General features: G+C 35.1%; 1 long non-coding RNA gene and 2 other non-coding genes across 5 annotated transcripts in view; 2 read left to right on the forward strand and 1 right to left on the reverse strand.

The window, feature by feature from the left end:
- The first annotated feature begins 479 nt into the window (after positions 1-479).
- Positions 480-21966, forward strand: part of LOC144368052 (uncharacterized) — a 61647-nt gene continuing 40160 nt past the window's right edge. Inside the window, exons 1-4 of one of the 3 annotated variants that reach the window (XR_013427780.1) lie at positions 480-759; positions 1298-1431; positions 8029-8155; positions 19853-20015. This is a non-coding gene — a long non-coding RNA (uncharacterized LOC144368052). The remainder of the gene's footprint in view (positions 760-1297; positions 1432-8028; positions 8156-19852; positions 20016-21966) is intronic. The other 2 variants (XR_013427781.1, XR_013427779.1) reach the window with 2 other exon arrangements.
- Positions 9403-9507, forward strand: LOC120891019 (U6 spliceosomal RNA). The gene has a single exon (XR_005735458.2). It is a non-coding gene; the product is annotated as a U6 spliceosomal RNA (small nuclear RNA).
- LOC120891147 (U6 spliceosomal RNA) lies at positions 13085-13191 on the reverse strand. Its single transcript, XR_005735566.2, has one exon. It is a non-coding gene; the product is annotated as a U6 spliceosomal RNA (small nuclear RNA).

The raw sequence follows: 21966 nt of genomic DNA on the forward strand, positions 1-21966 counted from the left end.
TTCTCTTCCTGTCCAAATATTTCAAATTTCCGCGCCTTAAATAACAGTCTCCTTTTATTTAGTTAGTCTCCTCGGCAGGTTTGGCCGCCCACTTGTCTCTGTCCCTCTACGAGCCTGAGACGCCACGGGCGCCTAGTTGCTGCTTGCAGCCCCCTTGTGCTGCCCCAGGCCCAGTTTGCACCGCATCCAGCGCGCGACTAGAGCCACAGCACCCTCCTGCCGCGACCTCGCATGACCCGGCTGTCCAGGCACCCAGAGCCACTAAGGCCGCCCCGACCCGGACGCCTGCCTGCTTCTCAGCTTGACTTCCCTTCCCGAACTTGGGAGCGTCTTCTGCTTTGGGGTTTGGATCACCATGGCCCTGGAGCGGCGAAAGGGCTGCAACTATAGGAAGGCAGCGGAGAAGGCCAGCGGCCGAAGCCTGCCCCAGCCCCCACCCCGCGGGTAACCTTGGAGGCGCCCTCGGAGTGAGTGTGAGCGCTGCCGCGCCAGCCGGCTGGGGCTAGCTGGCGCTCCGCGCAGCGGGCAGGAGGCGGGAGCGTGGGGGCGGGGGAAGGGGAGCCGGGCTCGGCGCCTCCTGGCCGCCACCACAGCGCCCCGGGAACTGCGGGTTACCCAGGCGGCCAGCTCTCACCCCCGGTCCTGGCCCTCAGGCAGCGGTCCGCGAGGAGGCGGCAGCCACTCCACTGGATAGTTCTGGCGACCTGTGCCTGAGGACTGGGGCCGAAGGGCGGCGTGGGAGCAGGAGTGATCGGGCGGGTGAGTGCCTAGCTCTCTGCAGAGGTGAGCTGGCGGCAGGGCGACTGGAGCAACTCGGTGCCCAATGCCAGTGCCAGCACTCCGTTCCTCCTCCCCCCATGACAGCTGAAGAGAGACGGTCTCTAAGCCTAACGTCCAACTGAGAGGAGACAAATGCCTCTTTAGCTTCTAAGCTCCGGCACTATTCAGAAAGTTACCCTGTGATTTTTGCCTTTCTCTCCTAAATTACTAGAGGTACGGGACCAAAAATGCACGTTCATTCCGAAAGACCCTCAGCCTGAAACACAGTGAATTAAAGGACTGTTTAGAACACCTAGAGGGAATCTTGTTTTTTTTTTTTCAATCCCAAAGAGTTCAGAAAATCCACTTGAGATCTTAAGCGATGCCTCAAAAGAATAAAACTCCCCAGATTTGGGTGTAGGCTCGGTAAATTAGGTTTCAGGGAAATGTTTTTGCCATCTGCTGTAGAAACATTATGAGAACTTCAGGTGTTAGGATGTGGGTTTGGAATTTTCTATGTTGTCTTTAATCCTCACAGACATGAAAAACAGCTTGGTAATGCCCGGCAAGCGAGCAAAGGTTATCCTTGCCACCACAGCACCTGTGAAAGCACAAGTGGAACTCACATATTTTCCTTCCTGAGTTCTAAAATGGCTTCTGAACTGTCCAGAGGTACCAGCATATACGGGGGGCGGGAGAGGGGGGGTGGCCACCGGGGACAGGAGAGTTTGTACACTTAAAAAAAAAAACACACATATTATTATACTAAAATTTTTGCATCTAACTTTCCCCTATCCCCATCTTCATCAATCCAGGAAGAATTTTAGTGTAGGCCTACTTAAATAATTTTTATATACTGCCTTTTTCTCTTCCCTCACCACCACCCCAAACACACACACACACAAACACACACACACACACACACACTCACACACACACACACACACACGCACACACACACATCCCAGCCAAAAACATCAACTCTTTAAGGGAAGAAGTAAGAAACTATCAATCCTTATCCAACTACACGTCATTTATTTTGAGCACTAATAAATCCTACAATCAATGCTATGAAAAAAATAGTTCACCAGGACCTCAAACACCTTTAACGGGTGTAATTAGTGATATTGTCTTTTAACATGAAATCAGTGGGACAGATTCTGGAATTGATAGGTGAAAAACTCAAAATTCTTCCTGGAAGTATTTGGAGACAGAGGCTTCTGCTCCTTGTATTTCATTGTACAATAGTCTTTTAGGATAAAAGCAGATACTTTTTCTTGACCATATATAAAGCAGTATCATGTAGACCAATTTTATTTTAGTTATATGCCTTAAATCTTCAAATTACTTACATGAATAGTGAAAATTCACATATAAAGGAAGACTGCCAACATCTTTTAATGTTGATTTTTTAAATTTAGAAATTCAACCAAATTATCATAACCATATTAAAATACAGTCCCCTCCTGTGTTCCCTTCAGTGTTCTATCTGCTTAAGCTGTTGAAAAAGAAGTCTTCCCTGAGTTTAAAAAGTATGCTTTGGATACGTAACTTCCTAAAGTAAAAAATAGCTCACTGATATTTAGGAATAATTATTCTATCATTTGATAATTCTGTATACAGCTAATGTAACAGTACCTCCTTCTTACATTTTGGAATTATTATATTGTACATTTTGGGCTCCTTGGAGCCCACATAGTTCATGTTCCATAGTTTTCTCCCCTAGATGATTTTGTTAAAAAGTAACTGCCTCCAATGATACAGCAACATTCTGATGCCCATTCTGCTAATTCAAGCACTTAAGACCAGACCTATTTAGACTATTTAAAAATGACATGTGTTTCTTCTATTGTCAAAGTTTAGAACACATATGAATAAATAAAATCATTTGGAAGCCTAGAATAGTTTACAAATCAATAACAATCTTATATTGTGTTGATGATTCAATATAAATAAAATACTTATATAGTGGAAGAATAATTGTGATCAAATTATTAAATTAAGCAGCATCTGATGATGATTAACAATATAATATTCCCTTTTCAATACTCAAATAAACAAGAGTGTGTGTTGTGGTATGCTTTTTAATTGTGAAAGATAATTTTACATAATAATCATTATAAGGAAAAAAAAGTAATTGAACACCCCAGAATCTCTTCTTCAATGTTAAGTAAAACAAAATTAAGAATAATGGTTAACTCCCTTCTTCTTCTTCTTCTTCTTTTTTACTTTTTCTTTTCTTTCTTTTTTCCTCTTTCTCCTCTTTTATTTATTTATTTATGTTTTGCTTCCATATTTTAGATAATGAACAAAAAAAATCACATGTAGAGATTTTCTCTTTATTCCAATTTTTCTTTATTCCTACTTCCTCAGCCATCTCTCTATTCTCAAAATTTTCTTAAACTTTTTAGTTTTCATCCCCATTAATTCAAATTTATCATAGGCCTGAGTCAAAAAACATTCATTTTTTATTTAAAATAAAGGTAAGTGAAAAATATGTTTGGAATATAAATTAGTTGAAATGCTAAAATGTTTAATATTTTGACATATGCTAAGATTTTTAGCATAGAATCAAAATGTAAAAGACTCTAAATTTAATTTTTACTCTTCAGAAAATAATTTAACATAGTTTAATTTGTCATAATAAGAGAAAGGTAATTGTTTTAACTAATAAAATGTTAAATTATTAATACTTATAGAAAATATGAAGAGAAGACTATGATATCAAATCCAAATTTTTAGAAAATAAATTACTCTTGATAGTAAATCACATATTTTAATTTTGGAATACATTATTTTATAGTCACATTTTGAACTTGGCACATGGACTAACATTTTCTGTGTTTAAATTTTTCTATTTTTATGTAATAAACAGGTAATCAAAATAATTTTTTTTTGGTCCTGTTATGTGTATGTTGAGATATTTCTTACTAAAATTCAATACTAAACAAATGGACATTTTGAACAGAAACTGCCAATTTATCTTATATTACTATTTTAAGATATTAAATTATGATTGTATACAGAAATATAAGCTGACAATTTTGGAGGATGTATGTGAGATCATTTTCATTAATGAGCCAGGGAAAGATAAAAATTAAAATCTGAATACTGAAACAATGATGCAGGTCCTAGTTCTACCTGTTGTTATTTCACATTCTTATCATGAGAAAAATACATATAAAACCCACTTACCATTCACAATTTGTAAAGTTCAAGTATTAGAAATAGAATTGTGATGGTGACAAGAGGAAGAATGGATAATTTCAATGTTTTAGATAGTAATAGCTCTAGATTAATTAAATATTAGTTATGTGATGGATAATTTGCTAAAGAATCCAAAAGCAAAGATGAAACAAGACTAAAAGATATTTGTCCAAGAATCAAAAAGCAGGACAAAGAAGACCAAAAAGATGGGTTTTTTTTTCATTATATCACAATAATAAATATAAGCAAATTAGTTTTCCTACATGGACAATTTTCTAGTTTCCTGTGAAATTTTCCACTATTTTTATTTGAATAATGTTTTAAAATACAAAGCAATGGACCTCACTATTTATAGTAATATGTGTAAATCACATACATATTTAACTTACATACAACAGACACATGTTCTACCCCAAAATAGCAGCACCAAGCTTAGCACCATTCTGAAAGGGTTAGTGGATACAGCTGGACATCTGGACTAGACTGAAGGGACTGTCCAATGTGAAGTCAAAATAGGGCCACATAGGAGAGAGCATTGAACTGCCTGAATGCTGGCTAATTTGCTCAAAAGTAATCAAAATGGCTCTGAGCTAGTATAGTTATTTAAATATGTGATGTACCTCCTGGAAAAGCAAATAGATCTATACAAAAACAGTTAATAGAAGGAATGTTTTATTTTTAGTCTAGAGGGACATAACAGATATAAGAAAAATTTTAAGGTGGCAATATAATAGAGAATTGTACATAACAACATCAGCTGAAGATCAATGATTGCTTTCAAATTATTTTAAAAGACTTACTTATCATGTCTTAAAGATTTTAAATGCACAATTTTTTAAAACATGGCTATTACTGAAGAATACCAATACATATTAATTTATTAATATTCTAATTTTTTAAATTCCCATGAAAAAGTACTCCAAAATACTTTTTGGTCATCAGACCTTATTGAAAGAACTGATACCATACGCTGAGGTCAACAAATAAAATTTCTGGTTTATCTACATAGAAAAATTTTAAAGATCAGTGCTTTCTAAGGAAAATATTATCTCAAAATACAAGAATGAAGATCTGTGAATTTTTAGTTCTACTTTCTTTATTATTATATTTAGAAACAATGTAATATTAATATAAGATTGCAATAGTAAAGTAATATTTTATATTACTTTGAGTTTAAATATATAGAATTTAAACAATAGAACAGTGTATGGCTGCTGTGAGTTTATTCTACTTATCAACAAAACATACTGAAAAGAAATCAGATCAAAACATCAGACATAAAATTCAAGCTACAGGATAACAATGATATTAAATCAACTGACAGAAAAATTATCTGACACAAAAATCAGTTCAGGGGAAAGGAATAGGAAGGCAAAATACTTAAATCTCTTTCCATTAGACAAAAAAATTATTAGTTTCTTATATAATACTGTAGAAAATTAAATCTTAAGCATTTATGAAAGTGTTATGAACATCCTAAAAATAAGTGGTCTCTTTTTAGGAAGTGTGATCATAATTTATCTGAGAGGATTCTCTGAAAATGTTTTAATGTAATTATGAATATGTTAGCATACAAAATGTGCTTGACAGAATTTTGAATTATATTTAATTTGTCATCATTTGTAGACTAGTGAGTCATATACATACAAAAATAAGCAGTATTTTATTAAATGTCTTTTTTGGGTACTTTTTAATTTGTGTTCTTGTTCATTCAGTTTACCATTCAATGGGAGAAAAGAAACACATAAGCAAGTTAATAAACATTTATCTTACATCTGTTTTAACCTAGTTTAATATTCATAACCCCTTTATAGGTTGTTATATTTTTATCCCATTTTACAAATCAAAAAAATCAGATTTGATGATGAGCAAGTAACTTGTCCATAGTCAAACTGGTAATTTATAGCACAAGACAAACTCATATCTTTTTCTATTGCACTGTGACCAAATGGAAAGATCTTTCACAAAAATTGCCACAAATAATTCAACAAAATGATCACATGTTAAGACCCCATTATTATGACACGTAATAGGTTTATGATCTTTGGGACTAATTATATCTGAGGCTTTCAACATCTGTAAAATGAGAGCAATAATACCTAATTTTCCTTGTTATTGTAAATAATAAATGAAATGTGTGCAATGTTCTGGATACTCAATAAGCCTTTAGTAAACAGCTGTTATCATTATGGAAATTCAAAATAACAACTTAAAATAAGCAACTTAAAAACTATTAGGGTAAATAAAGATATGGCAGACACATAACAATTGGGAAGTAAGTGAGATATAAGCAAGTGTATGATAGTATGTTGCATAGATGGCACCAAAAAGCAGCCTTATTGGGAAATTCTTATTAGAAGGCTAATGATATTCATTTAAATATCCCACTGTAGAAAACTTCTCGTACTAAAAAGAAAAGGAAAGGCAACCCCAAAATAACTGTTTATCCTAATTTGTAATCTCTGGGAATGTCTATATTTAACAAATATATCCAGCAAACATTGGAAAGTGACTACATGGACAGAAAATTTATTGTAAAATCATACATAAGTAGGTATTTTGAAAGATGTCTTTTATTATTTTGGAATAAATGAATATGATACTCTGACTCAAATAAGAATAGAAAAATAGCAAGCAGTTCATAAGCATTACAAAATGGCACCCATAAATAGTAGTCAGTAGAGGATATATCGAGAATGGCTTTAGAGTCAAATATTTTTAATTCTGGTGTTTACTATGCATCTTACCTTGGAACAGGCACTTAACCTTTGACCTTCAATTTTTTCATTTGTAAAATGAGTATAATCATATTTACTTTACAGTATTGTAATACTCATAAACAGTATTTATTAGCAATCTACATCAAACTCTTAATATAGGAAATATGGAAGGTGATAAACAAACGGGTTTCCTGAGATGTAGATTTAGTGTTATTTGTCAGAAAGAAAGGAAAAAAAAATTCCTCTTAGCTGACCACAACCCTAGTAATACATTTGCCAGTTAAACATGAAAACTTCAAGTTAAGACCTAAAGTTATCACTCTAAATAACTTTACGCATCTGTGCTGTGCATGTGATCAATTTATATATGCATTCTTTTTTGAAAACAAAAGGAAAATAGCTATATATCTACTGCCCTTTACTTAATACGAAGATGATGATGACTACAATTATGCCTTGTTACTTACATTTTTAATTTATATAGCTCCTTCTTGAAGTATTGAAAAGAGATTGTTTCCTCATTTATCTTCCTCCATAAGAATAGGGAAATGTGTTTCTTTTGGACAACTCACTAACCCCAATTCCTAGCATGATGCCTACACATGACAGGTGCCCAGTAAATACATGTTGAATGATCAAAGAAAGTAGATGAATGATAGGATAAAGAAATCCTGGCTGGGGATGTAGTTTAATGAAAGAATGCTTGCCTAGCAGGTGCAGAGCCCTGGGTTCAATCCCCAGCACTGAAAACAAATTAAAGAACACTATTTTATAACCAACAATGTAATACTTGATTAGAAACCATTGTATGAAAGTTTGCAGAAAAAATGGACATCTATATGATCTCAAAGTATCACCCCTAAAATTATCATAATAAAATGATTTGATATGTGCTTCTTCTGCCCACCCCCCTCAATGCTGGGATGGAACCCAAGGCCTCATGCATGCTAGACAAGCACTCCACTACTGCACCGATATCCCCATCTCTTTCCAAATTTATTTTGAGATAGGGACTTGCTTAGTTGCCTAGGCTGGCCCTGAAATCTCACCTCCTGAATAGTTGTATTACAGGGGTAGGCCACCATATCTAGCTTTTTCTTCAGGTGTGGGGGGAGCAGTATTTCCCTATACTGCCTAGGCTGGCCTGAAATTTTGGGGCTCAAGTTTTCCTCCTGCCTCAGCCTCCTAAGCAGCTGGGACTATAGGTTGGCATGCCATCAGCTATAAATAGCACCCTCCATACACACCACCTCTGGTACTAGGGATTGAATCCAGGGTGCTTTACCACTAAGCTACATCCAGTCCTTTTAATTTTGAAATTTTTAAATATATTTTAATCCAGGGTCTTGCTAAATTGCTGAGGCTGGCCTGAAACTCATAATTTTCCTGTCTCAGCCTTCTGAGTCTCTGAGATTACTGATGCATGCACCACTGTGCCCAGTGGCATATGTCCCTTGAGGAATACAGTGGTAAGTACACAATATTTCCTGCAAAATATTCTTGCCAAGAATATATAACCTGGGGCTGGGGCAGTGGCTCAGCAGTAGAGTGTTCACCTAGCACATTCAAGGCCCTGGGTTTGATCCTTAGCACCACATAAAAAAATAAATAAATAAAATAAAGGTATTGTGTCCAACTACAACTAAAAAATAAATATTAAAAAGAATATATTTTTTAAAAATAGAATGTGTAATTAATTATGAAAAGTTAATTATATAAATATAGACTGAGACATTCTTTTTTAAACCTTTTTATGAGACAATTGAGTAACTTTTTAAAAAAATACTATCCCCACTATTGTATATAATTATATACACCAATGAGAAGGAAAAATATTATCAAAGAAGAGTAGTCCAAAACTGTTATAGATTAAAAGTGAATATGGAGGGGCTGAGGATGTGACTCAGTGGTAGAGCACTTGCCTTGCATGAATAAATAAATGAATAAAACAAAATGTCTGTAAATAACTAAAAAAAATTAAAAGTGAATATGGAGATAATATATGCATCAACAATGCATGAACTTATCATGGATTCTCAAATATAAGGCAGTTTTAAAGAACTTTTTTGAATAAATATGGAATATAGATTAGACATGATTAGTTTATCAATGCTAAGTTCTTGGGTGTGATAATAGCATTGTGATTATGTAGGAGAACATCTTTGTTCTTAGAAGATACCAAGAGCTTGTTGTTTGAAAAGATTAATAATATTTACAACCCATAGCTAGATTAATGAAGAAATGGAGAAAGTGAAAATTAATTACTATAGATATTTAAAGGATAAAGGGAAATATTACGAACACATTTATTTTTAAAAAGTCCCCTCTCTAGAAAAATTTAAGTGTAAATACGGTATTGTTAATTTGATGCATTATGCTGTACAGTATATCTCCAGAACTTATTTACTTTGCATAACTAAAATTTTGTAAGTTTATCCTTTTTTTTTAAATCCTTTATGTAGTACACATATATTCACACTTAAAGAAAAGAAATTGAATTCTTAGTTTAAAACACTGTGGAAAAGAAAACTGCAGGCACATATGACTTCACTACTTAATCATATCAAACTTTTTCCCCCCTGCACTGGGGATTGAACCCTAGCCTCACAGATACTAAGCAAGTGCTTTGCCACTGAGCTAAACCTCCAGCCCCAATTTTACCAAACTTTTAAGGAAAAAACAATACTCCATAAACTGAAAAAAATAGAGGAGGTAAGTGCTCACTTTAACATCACATATGCTAACAATTGGAAAGATACAGAGATTAGCATGGCCCCTGGGCAAGGATGACACACAAATTTGTGAAGCATTCCATAAAAAAATAGAAGAGGTAAGAATTATTTCCAGCTCATTTTATTCTATCAGCACACCCTATACTCAATCTAGGTATCACAAGAAAAAAACTACAGAGTATACCTCATGAACATAGACACACAAATCTTTTCTTAAAATAATCATGTATTTTGAGATGGTGTCTGTTTTTCACAGACTGATTTTTAAACTCATGGACTCAAGTGATCCTTCCCCATAAGCTACAGCACATGTCACAGCACCTAGCATACAAATTCTTAATGAAGTATTATCAAATAAAATTCAGCAATATGTACTAGAGCTTGAGAAAATGAAGTTTACCCAGAAGCCCCGGGCTGATTTAACATTCAAAAGTCAATCAGTTTAATTTACTACGTTAACAAAACATAAAAGAAAACTATGATTATCTCACTAGATTTAGAAAAAAGTATTTGCAAAGCACAAAACCCATTCATGATTAAAAAAAAAAAACTCTCAAAAAATAGGAAGAAAATAGAACTTCTTTAATCTCAAATAGGCATTTAGGCAAAATGTAGAGCAAAATTGTACTTAATTTGTGTCTGTGTGTGTGTGTGTGTGTGTGTGTGTCTGTCTGTCTGTCTGTCTGTCTGTCTGTGTGTGTATGGTGTCTGGAGACCAAACTCAGGGCCTAGAACATGCCAGACAAGTACTATATCACTAAGTTACACCCAACCCAGTACTTAATTTTTAGTTTGAATACTTTCCTCCTCAGATCAGGAAAAACAATAGGATATACATTCTTAACACTTCTATTTAATGTTATACTGGCTATCTTAGCCAGCTGGCTCTAGCACATTATAAAAATGCACATAACCTTTGATCCAGCAACTCTACTACTAGGAATTTACCCTAAGGAATTCTAAATTTCTCTAGATTAATTTGTACAGTTGTTTACTTGACATCTCTTATTGTGTGTCTGATAGGCATCTCATATTTAGGATATCCCAAACTAAACTGTTAAATTTTATTTTATAAAACCTGTTTTATTTCCTGTAGTTTCTATCTCACTAAATAACTTATTATCACCCAAATAATCAGGATAATGAATCTTTTTTTTCTTTTTTTTTTGTGATGGGTATGGAATCTAGGGCTTTACCCATGCTAGGTAAGTACTCTACCACTGAGCTAACCCCAGCCCAGAATAATCAATCTTGACATTTTCTCTTATACCATTTAAACTATTGCAATTTCTCCTGTATAAAAATATGTATACACACACACACACACACACACACACACACACACACATATATATATATATATATTATGAGTTTGATGACTTCTTACCTTCATCATCATTGAGTCTCATTGGTGCTAATTAGGTGACATAAGAATCTCTGAAATAATCACTGTGGTTTTGTCTTACCAATATGAAGTCATGCCCATCTTGGGGCATTGAGTCAATTCCATCCAAGTGTCTGGATAAATGGATACCAAAACAAAAATACAGATTTGCAATATTATAATCCAAATCGGTCTCATAAACATTAAGTAATTTGACAAGCATATAGTGGAACTAAGTAGGAGAAAAATAATTAAGTTTAGCATTTAATCTTAGGATGGTCTATAAATGTTTTCAAATTTTAATTACTTTATGGAACCTATAAAAATCCTTGGTACGTGTTTTTTTTTAAATATTGTTTTAGTTGTAGATGGACACAATACCTTTATTTTGTTTATCTTTATGTGGTGCCAGGATCGAACCCAGTGCCTCACGTATGCTCAGTAAGCGCTCTACCACTGAGCTACAACCCTGGCCCTAGAAATATTTTTAATTACCTAGAGCCAGTGTGTTCTTTTAAAAAAAATCAGATTAATGCTTAATAAATCTTTTTCACATTGAATAGAACATTGATAATATTTGCAAATTCATGATACATTTATCTAAATGGTAAAAAATGCTTTTGTTTCCTAAGATGCTCTTAATTCACTTTATATACTTAAAACATAAATGAAGACCTGGTCTAAATCTTTGTGCAAGTATCCTTTTCAACTTCTCTTCAGTTTATTATTGATTTTGCTGGCTTCTTCAGTAGACCTCAAGAGAATAGTTTTCTTCATTTGAAATACATAATTGCCAAATAGGGCATAGTTCTAAACTTCAAACAGTCATAGTCTTATAAAATTCACCCTGACTAAACAAGGATGGAACTGGAGATCATTAAGTGAAATAAACCAGACACAGAAATAAAAATATCACACTATCTCATTCATACTTGGAATCCAAAAAAGTTGATCTCAGAAAATGAGAGTAGATTGGTGGCTATCAGAGACTGGGGAGAGTATGAAGGAAGGAAAGATGGGGAAAAAATGATCAATGGGTACTAAATTATAGTTAGAAGCATGAATTTCTGGTGTGCTATTGCATAGTAGGTTGACTATAGATAAGAGTAATATAGTGTATGTTTCAAAAATTTAGAAAATATTATTTTGAATTTTTTTAAATTTATTTTTTAAAAATTTAGTTGAAGATGGACACAGTGCCTTTGTTTTTTATTTATTTTTATGTAGTGCTGAGGATTGAACCCAGGTTCTAGGCAAGTGCTCTATCACTGAGATACAACCCTAGCCTCTTGAATGTTTTTTTTCCCTCTTTTTTGGCGACTTCTTCATATATTTTTGAAATATTTTTTAGTTGTCAATGGACCTTTATTTTATTGATTATATGTGGTGCTGAGACTTGAACCCAGAGCCTCATACATGCTAAGCAAGTGCTCTGCCACAGGGCTACAGCCCCAGCCCCTCTTGAATGTTTTTGAAGGTTGAAGATATAGATGTTTAACGTTATGCAGCATATACAAGTATATATGTATCACATGGATATTAGCATGGTACCCCAACTAATGGTATAAATTTTACATTTTACATATCCGTAAAAAATAAATTTAATTTTTAAAATTACCCTATTTAACTGAGATAACTACTTTATACGCAAAATTTCAAATGAATTATTTTTATTTTTAAAAAAATTTTGAGACAGGGCTGGGGATGTGGCTCAAGCGGTAGCGCGCTTGCCTGGAATGCGTGCAGCCTGGGTTCGATCCTCAGCACCACATACAAAAAAAACAAAGATGCTGTGTCCGCCGAAAACTAAAAATAAATAAATAAATATTTAAAAAATTCTCTCTCTCTCTCTCTCTCTCTCTCTCTCTCTAAAAAAAAAAAAAAATTTGAGACAGGGTCATGCTCAGTTACCCAGGGTCTCATTAAGTTACTGAGGCTGGCTTTGAACTTGCAATCCTCCTGCCTCAGCCTTCTGAGTCACTGGGATTACAGATATGTGCCACTCTGCCCAGTGAATTATTATTGCTTTTTTTTTTTTTTTTGATGAGTCACCACTGAAGTGCTTTTATTGGCAGTATGTCTGAACGTACAAAAAAATTCTCAGCTGATGGAACAAAGTAGTCACAATTACAGATGATAATAGGAATAGAGGACAGGGGACGCGGCTCAAAAGAAATCAATATCATATGGGGGATCCAGATCACAATATTCCACAATGGCCCTTGGGTCTCCACGAACCATCCTGTTGCAAGGTTTCCCAGAATAATCACCCTGGCCTTGAAAAAAATACCGAAAGCTTCACAAATTTGCGAACCATCCTTGCACAGAGGCCATGCTAATCTTATGTGTATCGGTCCAAATTTAGTATGTGTGCTGCCGAAGTGAGCATTACTATTGCTTTTAAAAGCGATAAATTCTTTACATTTAAACATACTACCATTCAAGGAGGTTATCTCTGTTGGATGCAATTTATAAATTCAGTATACATGTATAATCACATCCAACTATATATAATGTAAAAGGATTACAATAAAGGCTAAGATGTAGTCAAGAAGACAGAGTTGGTTTTTGCCTATATGGAATCACATTTATATAGATGTGGTTTGTGCTGCCTGCATATGACCTAGCCACTTAAATATAGTTCTTTTTTTTAGTCAACTCCAAATGTCTTGATCCTATTGACTCCCTTGTCCTCAGATATAAAAGTGCTAATGTCTTTTAGCTGTTTGTTGTTGTTGTTGTTGTTGTTGTTGTTTTGTGGGTTTGTTTATTTGTTTGGCATGTGTGTATATGCATCCTGAGGATTGATCCCAGGGCCTCATGCATGCTAAGCATGCACACCACCACTGACCTACACTCCCAGGTGTCTTTGGTTCTTAACATCCTCACCTTGTTTTTCCCTTAATCTTGTCCATTTATTTGTAAAATCATTTCTTTTTTTTTTAAAGAGAGAGTGAAAGAGGAGAGAGAGAGAGAGAGAGAGAGAATTTTTTTTAATATTTATTTTTTAGTTCTCGGCAGACACAACATCTTTGTATGTGGTGCTGAGGATCGAACCCGGGCCACACGCATGCCAGGCGAGCGCGATACCGCTTGAGCCACATCCCCAGCCCCATGTAAAATCATTTCTTTATAAAATCTCTTAAGTCATTTTGATTATGCCACCAGTTTTACTTTAATTATTATAACCTATCTCAACATGGGATCTGAATGAAGGATGAAGTTTGATATGTTCAGCTCTTACTAAACTATAACTTTGCTTGTGTAAATACATTAGAGGGCTATAGGCTAATCTTCAAAAATAGCATTGCTTAGACCAGTTACATGAAGGAAAGGATCAAGTTTAATTTTTTAATATATTCCTTGTAACTGACACACTGCAATAAATATTTGCTCATTTATTTATTTAACAAATATTAACTGAGTACCTGTTGTGTTTCAGACCCTGTTTAGGCTCTACCAACAGAAAAAATGGACCAAGTCCCCCCTCATCTGAAATGAATAAACATTTCATTCCACACATAGGTCCATGTGGTCTTTTTTAAAAATTTTATTTTCTTTTAGTTGTAGTTGGACATAGTACATTTATATTAATGTGGTGCTGAGGATCGAACCCAGAGCCTCACATGTGCTCTACCGCTGAACAACAACCCATGTGGCTCTATGTGGGATCTTAATAGCATTTACATTAAAAAAAGAAAGAAAGAAAAAAGAAAAGAAAGCATGCAGTAGACAAATAAATTTGGGAAACAATTACTCAAAAGTTGAATTGATTTTTGTTGAAGATTTTTGTAGTTACTTTAACAAACAAATATAAATTTCTAAGAGGGTATTGATGAATATGCAATTTCCCAAGCTTTGAAATCACAGAACCCCCCTTTTCAAGGAAAAAAATCAACATTTCAAAATAGGCTGTAACATTTTGGCAGAAGAACATGGTTGTTGCTTTGAATTTTTTAACCATTTAAAGAAATTTTTGACTAGAAGTACAAATTACCTGTCTCATCCACACCCATTTGTACAACACTCAAAAAGAAAAAAAATGTACAACATTCAATGACCTTTATGAATTTAAGAGGGCATGCCTCTTTTAGAAGATGCAAATGAAATTTAAACAGTTTTACAATTGATTCATGGGATGATATATAATTAACAAAAGATTTTCAGAAAATAATTTGCTCTTCAAAGAAGTATGTAGGACATTAAAACATAAATTTAAAAATTATCAAAATTGAATTCAGAGACATATTAACAAAACAATCTAAATTACTGATTCACCAGGATGACCTGATGCACAAACCATATATCTTCACAATTTTATGTCTTATGTGTTCTTTTGTTCCCAGAAGTGGTTCTAGTTCTACTTCTTAATCAGTGTGGTTTTGAAAAACAAATTTCTCATCTCTAAGCCTCAGTTTCTCTAATTATAATATGAGATAATATAGCTATTTTACAGGATTAAATAAAATTATATGTATGAAATTCCTCTCCTGAGATTACAGACAAGGAGAACAGGCTAGAATGATTCATGTGGTAATGGGTTAGTTGGATATTTTAGTTAAAACTCATGTTTAATTTAATGTAGATAGTTAAATATAGAAATATTTATAGATATATGTATATACATGGGTTAGTATATGCACATATATTTCTTTGTTCTGTCATCTGAGAGAGCCTAGAATAAATTACATCCCAGAGGCACTGAGCACAGTTAGTGCCTAGATTTTGATATTTAATATCATTCTCCATAAAAAGGAGCCAAAGGTCTTTGAAGAAATGGCTGATTCTAGGACTGGGATAGGAAATACACAAGATGAAGCTGGATCATTTTATACTGTTAGAAAATAAGGAATTGGCAGGGCTAGGATTGTGGCTCAGTGGTAGAGTGCTTGCCTTGCATGCATGAGGCCATGGGTTCGATCCTCAGCACCACATACAAATAAATAAATAAAATTAAATTTAAAAAACAGCAAAAAAAAAAAAAAAAGGCTAAGGAGAGAGAACCAGAGAGGTGAGAAGAAAATCAGAAGACAACATCACAGATAAAAGAAAGAAAAGTTCAAGAATAAAAGTGTTGAATGTTACAGAGATACCCAGTAAAATGAGGAAATATTATCCAGTGGCTTTGGTAATAGTAAGGTAGAAGAAAAATTTTGGTGAAGTGATAGGGATGGCAGTCAGAATGAAATAGGGTTGAAGAGTAAATGCAAGATGAAGAAGAGTGAAAAATGTATAGAGACCAGGTTGAGAATTTCACTGTGAAAAGAAACAAAGAAATGAGGTGGTAGCCAAAGGTGAATTTACTGCCAAGGGAAGACTTTTAAAAGTGGGATACGAGACTGTGTTCTTAGAATTGGAATGATACCATGGAAAGTAAGAAATTCATCATACTGCAGGGTATTTAAAAAGGTTTTGTTATTGTTTCTTTGTTGTTGTTGTTTTTGGGGGGGTACTGTGGATGGAATTTGGTGACACTCAACCACTAAGCCACATCCCCAGCCCTATTTTGTATTTTATTTAGTGACAGGATCTCACTGAGTTGCTTAGCACCTCACTGTTGCTGAGGCTTGTGTTTGAACTTGTGTTCCTTCTGTCTCAGCCTCCTGAGCTGCTAGGATTACAGGCATGCACCACCATGCCCGGCTTATTGTTTTTATTTATTTGTTTTAGTTGTTGTTATAAGACCTCCAATCTTGTACCTCCAAAATCTCACCCAGTTATGCCTGGAATTCAGAGAATATCTCATGTGAGATCATGAATAACTCATCTTCTACCATGTGTCTTGTACTTGCTAGACTCTCTTTGGTAAAAGCTCTTGACCTCCAACAGCTGGAGATATAATGATGCCTCTGCATTGCTACTAGTCCTGAAGTTCAGTTTGAGTCTTCTGATGTCCTTTCCAAAACCATTGTATCTTTGCCCCCAAAGCTGCTAGTGCCAATATACCAAAATCCTTTAGTTGCCAAAATTCTAATGAATTTCTTAGAGTTTTCAATGGGCAATATTTGGAACAGAGAAGAAAATGCCTTTCTCCCTCACTTTATATACATGGAAAACAAGCAATGCTGATTGTAACCCAGGGCCTCCTATAGTAATTTGTGAAAGTAGCCTATTCTGTTTCCAGATAAAATGCCTTTCTCTAAGGAGATCAAACTTAAGTCCATTAGCTGGGCCTGATCTTTAGGACACACCCCATCCTGTCTTCCCAATTGTTTTTTTCACCCTGTTGCTTTTAAAATCTCTTTATACTCCTCTAATTTTATGCACAGCAATTCCTATAAATTCCTAGTTCATCTAGCAGATTGGTTTTTAAAGTCTAGATCTCAAAAATGGGAATATAATCTAGGGTAAAACCAGAAATTTATCTAAAAATCAGTGTGGTGTAGTGTACCAAAGAGGGGGTAGTGGGAGTGGTCTGCTCTGAATGAAGGCAGTAAGTGGGTAAACCTAGTAGAGAAAATTTGAACAACAATATAAAACTGACTAAATGTAGATCTTCTTTCTACTATCACAGTGCACCAGCAATTCTAAACCATGTCAGTGAAAAAATACCCGCTCCTCCACGTATCTTATTGTTCTAAGTTCTAGATAATTGTGCAGTTACACTATGATTTAAAAAAAAATTTTTAATTGTAGATGGACACAACATCTTTATTTTATCTATTTATTTTTTATGTGGTGCTAAGAATCCAACCCAGTGCCTCACAAGTGCTAGGCAAGTGCTCTACCTCTGAACTACAATCCCAGCCCTGCACTACGATTTTTAATAATATATTTGTAAGCTTTGTTCAACACATTTATTATTTAAACAATATATTTGACATGACAGTTAATTGGGAGTCAGCCTCCAATGCAATTAAACTCAGCTACACATTTTTCTTTTAAGAAGTTCACAATGGTTCAGACTTGCTGTGAACACTGAAGATGCTCTAAACTCTTTTCTCTAACCACTGTAGTACTATATATTTGTGTATTTCAACAATTCATTTATTATAAATAATGATAGTAGATTTTATAAAGATGAAGAAACAGAATTTGGGTTACTTTGATTCTGTCATTTTCTTTTGTTTGTTTTAAAAATATTTTATAGTTGTAAATGTATAGCATGCCTTTATTTTATTTTATTTTATTTTATTTTATGAGGTTCTAAGGATTGAACCCAGTGCCTCACACATGCTAGGCAAGCACTACCACTGAGCTATAGCTCTAGCCTCAATTCTGTCTTTTAAATGAATATGTCCCAGTGGCTTGGGAGCCTCAGGCAGGAGGATGGCGAGTCTCAGTAACAGTGAGGCACTAAGCAACTCAGTGAGATCCTATATCTAAATACAAAATAGGGCTAGAGATGTTGCTCAATGGTTGGATGCCCCTGAGTTCAATTCCCAGTACCCCTCCAAAAAAATGGGCAAATGATTTGAATAAGCAGTTCTCAAAAAATAATCAAATGACAGAATATATGAAAAAATTATCATTATAACTAATCATCAGGGAAATGTAAATCAAAACCACAGTGAGATACCATCTATGCCCATTAGAATGACTATTCTTTTTTTTAATATTTATTTTTTAGTTATCAGTGGACACAACATCTTTGTTTTGTATGTGGTGCTGGGGATCGAACCCGGGCCGCACGCATGCCAGGCCAGCGCGCTACCGCTTGAGCCACATCCCCAGCCCATTTTTTTTTAATATTTATGTTTTAGCTTTAGGTGGACACAATATCTTTATTTTATTTTTATGTGGTGCTGAGGATCGAACCCAGTGCTTCACGCATGCTAGGTGAGCGTGCTACTACTTGAGCCATATCCCCAACCCTAGAATGACTATTTTTTTAAAAAACACACCAAATATAATGCTGGCAAGAATGTGGAGAATAGGAAACTCATACATGTTGGTAGGAATGTAAATTAGTACAGCCATTAACGAAAACAGTATGAAGGAAGGTTCCTAAACTGAAAACAGAACTAACATGATTCAGCAATCCCACTACTAGGTATTTATCCAAAGGAAATGAAGCCATTACATCAAAGAGATACAAGGATTACAATGTTTACTATAGTACTATTAATAATAACCAAGATATGGAATCAGTCTAGGTGTCCATTGATGGATGAATAGATGAAGTGTGGTACATACACAAAATGAAATATTTAGATATAAAAATATGTGAAATTCTGTCTTTGTGGCAACATGGATGGAACTGGAAGTCATTATGTCAAATGAAATAAGTCAGGCATAGAAAGACAAATACTAAGTCCTTTGGGTATAGACCAAGGAATGGGATAGCTGGGTCAAATGGTGATTCCATTTCAAGTTTTCCAAGGAATCTCCATACTGCTTTCCATATTGGCTGCACCATTTTGTAATCCCACCAGCAATGTATGAGAGTGCCTTTTCCCCCTACATCCTCGCCAACACTTATTGTTTGTATTCTTAATAGTTGTCAATCTGACTAGAGTGAGATGAAATCTTAGAGTAGTTTTGATTTGCATTTCTCTAATAGCTAGAGATGTTGAACATTTTTACATATATTTGTTGATTGATTGTATATCACCTTCTGAGAAGTATCTGTTTAGTTTCTTGGCCCATTTATTGATTGGGCTATTTGTTATTTTGGTATTTAGCTTTTTGAATTCTTTCTATACCCTAGAGATTAATGCTCTCAAGTGCAAGTGGAAAAAATTTGCTCCCAAGCTGTAGGCTCTCTGTTTACATCACAGATTGTTTCTTTTGCTGAGAAGAAGCTTTTTAGTTTGAATCCATCCCATTTATTAATTCTTAATTTTAATTCTTGCGCTATAGGAGTCTTATTAAGGAAGTAGGGGCCTAATCTGATATGATGGAGATTGGGGCCTACTTTTTCTTCTATTAGATGCAGGGTCTCTGGTTTAATACCTAGGTCCTTGATCCACTTTGAGTTGAGTTTTGTGCAAGGTGAGAGATAGGGGTTTAATCTCATTTTGTTGCATATGGATTTCAAGTTCTACCAGCACCATTTGTTGAAGCGGCTATCTTTTCTCCAATGTATGTTTTTGATACCCATACTACAGGGACACAGCCACATCAATGTTTATTGAAGCACAATTCACAATAACTAAACTGTGGAGCCAACCTAGATGCCCATCAGTAGATGAATGGATAAAGAAAATGTGGTATTTATACACAATGGATTCTACTCAGCAATAAAAGAGAATAAAATCATGACATTTGCAGGTAAATGGATGGAGTTGGAGAATATAATGCTAAGTGAAGTTAGCCAAACCAAATGCCTAATGTTTTCTCTGATATAAGGAGGCTGATTCACAGTGGGGTTGGGAGGAGAAGCATGTGAAGATTAGACAAACTCTAGATAGAGCAGAGGGGAAGGGAGGGAGCAAGCGGTGTAAAAAAGATGAGGGAATGAGATGGACATCATATCCCTAAGTACATGTATAAAGACACCAATGGTGTGAATATACTTTGTATACAACCAGAGATATGAAAAAATGTGCTCTATATGTGTAATATGAATTGTAATACAGTCAGCTGTCATACATAACAAATTAGAATAAAAATAAAATTGAAAAAAGCTAAGAAAAAATAAGAAAGACAAATACTAAATGTTCTTTCTCATATGTGGAGGCTTAAAAAGTTGATCTCATAGAAGTAGAAAGTATAATAGTGATTGCTAGAATCTAGAAAGGGGGCGTGAGGAGAAAAACATATGAAGCAGAGCTGTAGGAAGAATGAAAATACCAGAAGAGTAACTAGGTAGGTAAGTACAAAAGAAGTTAGATTTTAAAAAGCAATGATAATAGCATCTTGTGAGATTTATTACATATTATATATGTAGAAATACAATATATGACAACTGTCATAAAGGGAGGAAGGGGGATAAATAGAATTAAATTGTTGTAAGAGTCTTCTATTTGTGGTAGAAATACTGATTTGAAAGTACTGCCTAAATTTACTATCTGTATTAGTAAGCTTTCTGCCACTATAACAAACACCTGATATAATCATTTTATAAAGAGAAAAGTCTTCTATTGGCTCAGTGTTGGAGGTTTCAGGCCATGATTGGGTAAACCCATTGCTTTTAGAATTCTTGGAAGAGGGGCAGCACCCCATAGTGGAACACATAGTATAGTAAAACCATTCACCTCAGGGTCAATACATGAAACAGAGAAAGTAGAGGGATTGGGGTCTCCCTATTCCCTTCCATGGCACTTCCAGAATGACCAGAAAACTTCCCACTGAGACCCACCTCTTCTAGTTTCCAACACCTCCCAAAGTCATCAATCTAGGGATTAAGACTTTAACACATGGGCCTTTGAGGGAAATTTTAGATCCAAACCACAGCATTCCCAAAATCCTGGCCCCCAAAGGCTCATGTCCATTTCACAATGCAAAATACATGTCTCTCTCCAAGAATCCCTAAAGTCTTAACTGTTCTAGAGTTGATGAAAAGTTCAAGTCCACAGTCTCCTTAAAAACTCAAGGAAAACTCAGCTATGAGCCCCTGTAAAAATAAGAAAATGACATTCTTCCAAGGCACAATGCACAAGATAAACATTTCTACTCAAAAAGGAAGGAATAGTGAAGTAATAAGGAGGGATGGGATCAAAACAAGACTGAAACCCTACAGGGCAATCATTAAACCCTAAAACTCCATGACCAGTATATGGAGCACATTGTGGTAGGATTTAGGCTTCTAATGGGCTTGGGTGGCCTCATCCTTATGGTCTTTCTGATTGCAAAACATATGGCCTCTCTCTGGGGCAGACTTTTCCAGCTTCCTGTAGTTCTCCTTGGCAGACATTCCATGTTTCTGGCATCTCTAACTAACTAGGGTCTCCACTGCTGCTTCAACTTCACTCTCACACTCAAAACTAATTTTCCTGTTAGGGACTGCTTGCAGGGAACCTAATTCTGCCACATCCTGCCTGAACTTGGAAATCTCAGTGGAAACCCATGACTCCATAACTCTTCCATCCTACATATCTATAAAACCAGCATCCTGTGGACAATGCCAAGGTTGGCTGCTGGCATGAACTCTACCTAGGCCCACTTGAACCACAACTTCAGCAGAGCAGTTTCTGAATACTTTGGTGACTAAAACAAATCTCAGGGAAATGTACCTAAGGTGGTCTTGGGAAGGGAGGGTGCCTCAATTATCTTATCTGTA

The sequence above is a fragment of the Ictidomys tridecemlineatus genome, chromosome 11, assembly GCF_052094955.1.
Source record: "Ictidomys tridecemlineatus isolate mIctTri1 chromosome 11, mIctTri1.hap1, whole genome shotgun sequence".
NCBI lineage: Eukaryota > Metazoa > Chordata > Mammalia > Rodentia > Sciuridae > Ictidomys > Ictidomys tridecemlineatus.